The 2,674-nt window shown below is 39.6% G+C and overlaps 1 non-coding gene across 1 annotated transcript; it reads right to left on the bottom strand.

Moving 5' to 3' along the window:
- Nucleotides 1-2,161: 2,161 nt before the first annotated feature.
- Nucleotides 2,162-2,236, bottom strand: Trnat-ugu (transfer RNA threonine (anticodon UGU)). The gene has a single exon. It is a non-coding gene; the product is annotated as a tRNA-Thr (tRNA).
- Nucleotides 2,237-2,674: the final 438 nt, after the last annotated feature.

Consider the following 2,674-nt stretch of genomic DNA (forward strand, 5'->3'; position numbering starts at 1 on the left):
TAAAGCTTCTAATTCAGTAGCAGAATAATTTTTTTCAGATTTTGTTAGCACTCAGCTAGCAAAAGCAATGGTTTTCTGAACAGTAGTGTCATTTTATATGGCTTTTTGAAATAAATGGGCACCAAGACCGGCTTTAGAAGAATCTGTGCTAAGGCAGAAATCTTGTGACAGATCTGGATGAGCTAGTATTGTTGCGTTAAGTAGCGATTCTTTCAAAGAACTGAATTCCAACTGTGCTTGTTCGTCCCAATTCGAAATAGTATTCTTTCCACTGAGAGAACAAAGTTTTGGTGTAACTATAATTTGCATATTCAGAAAACGACGGTAAAATTTACGAGACCCAGAAAACTTCGGACTTGTTTTTTTTTTTTTTTTTTGTTTTTTTGTGGTTGGAACTGGAATGGCTCTGATTGCTTATAACTTTTCAGGATCGGGCTGAATGCCTTCAGAAGAAATAATACGTCCCAAAAACCTCACCTTTGACCTACCGAATTCAGACTTTTCCAAGCAAACTGTAATTCCAGATTCAGCAAAAATACGTAACAAACTGTTGAGGATGTGATTATGTTGTCTCCATGAGGCATCTGCTATTATAATATCATCCACATATAAGGTGATGTGACGTTTTAAGAAATAAGGTAATATGGAATTTAGCCCGCGAATGAATGCTGCCGAAGAAATGTTCAAACAAAAACGAATTTTCCGAAATTGATAACAAACGCCGAAACAAAGAAAAGCTGTGTATTTTCTACATTCTGGATGAAGTTCGATCTGATAAAAGCTGGGTCTGAGACAAATAGAAGACAACACTTTTACACCATTAAAATTTTGAACAAGTTCTTCCATCGCTTGCGGCCTGTCTGTTTCAGGAATGATGATTGTATTGATTTTTCTCGAATCTAAGACAAGCCAGACGGGTCCATTTTTCTTCTCAACAACGTGTAATGGATTGTTGTGTGAGCGTACTGCAGGCTCAATAATGCCCTCGTCAAGCATAGATTGTATTTCTGTTCTAACACGGTCTCTATAATGTGCTGGAATTACGTATGGTCTAACACAAATTTAGTATGCTCAATAACACGAAATTGGTATTGAAATCCCTTGATTGTTACTGTTTTGTGAGTAAAAACTGTGGAATGTGCTTGTAAAATCTCAAAAAGGTCCTGCTTGTCAGTGTCATTACAGTTCTCAATTGTTTGAATTTTATTCTTAATTAACTCATTAGTATCAAATACACCGTCGATATCATCCCTGTCAGTACTTGCAGAGTGATTGTTAGTGTCTATTTCCGTCGAAAATTCCGAACTCTTGTCTAACAGAAGGTAAAGCCGATTAATTTCCTCGTAATGGTTTGAGAGCCAGTCTTCTAATTTCAAAGCTATTGACTTACCTTCTTTCTCTAAACTCATTTCAGCATCGTGAAAGTTTAAGATTGCTTTGTATTCATTCAAAAAGTTTACTCCCAATATTATTTCCGTCGACAATAATTGAACAATAAGAAAGTTCATAGAGAAGCTGTGGCTCTTGACAAAAGAGTTCTAAGTTGGTTTGTTGGCATACAGCTACACTTTTTCCAACGATCGCACCTTGTAATTTAATCTTACGTAACGGAAGTGTGGGGCAATCGTTCGATTTGCTGCATTTGCTAAAGGCTGTTCCACTAATTACTGTAATGGGACTGCCAGAGTCAAGTACTGCCGTAAATTTTACGTCATTTACTGTAATATGAATCACAGGATATGCAATGTTGTTGTGTTTTACGTCATGATCCTGGAGTAAGATGTCCCTAATATCTTCCATTTTTACGTAATTACTAGCTACGGCAGCTGCGTCGTCAGTTCCATAAGTACGTTTTGTGGCTGCCGGCGGTATGAGTCATTGCCTATTGTCTCTTTGTTGGCGCGCGTCGTTATTGGGATTTGGAGATCTAACTTCTACAGATTCACCTTGTCGAGAGGGCCCTGCCCTGTTTGAATCCCGCCAGTTCTGATGAAATTCAGGTCTGTTGTTGTAAACTATATATGACGGTAGTATCTGTTCCCGAAAGAACAGTTACCGTCAATGACCATGCAGCTTTGCTAGAAATGAAATGATAATTAAATAGACACGCTAGCTGCAAGCAGGCGTTGATACACTTCATTGGGGACATGTTGAAAATGTGTGCCCCGACCGGGACTCGAACCCGGGATCTCCTGCTTACATGGCAGACGCTCTATCCATCTGAGCCACCGCGGGCACAGAGGATAGTGCGTCTGCAGGGAGTTATCCCGTGCACGCTCCCCGTGAGATCCCCATTCCCAACATGTCCACAACACTACATTCGTAGTGCGCCTAATAGATGTTTGTCGGTAGTTTACATAGTTTCTTTTTTGTCGGTCATGTGGTGGAGAATTTCTCCCGGAATCGTAACTTCACGGTGAACCATTGCGTCTGACGTTATTCTGTCTCACTTGAGAATAATTATTTAGGTTCCCATATTGTCTGTTTCTCTGACTGTCTCTGTGATAGTCATTACCGTGGAGAGGTGATCTTTCCCTGTAATTATTACTACTATCCCAACGGTTGTCATATGGGTGGTGTCTGTTTTGGTCACGATTTTCGTTATAAGAATAGCCTTGTCCTGTCCAGTTATTTTTTCTGTCATCGCGAAATTGTGATGGATGTGACATGTTAT

Source organism: Schistocerca nitens, chromosome 8, assembly GCF_023898315.1.
Source record: "Schistocerca nitens isolate TAMUIC-IGC-003100 chromosome 8, iqSchNite1.1, whole genome shotgun sequence".
Lineage (NCBI taxonomy): Eukaryota > Metazoa > Arthropoda > Insecta > Orthoptera > Acrididae > Schistocerca > Schistocerca nitens.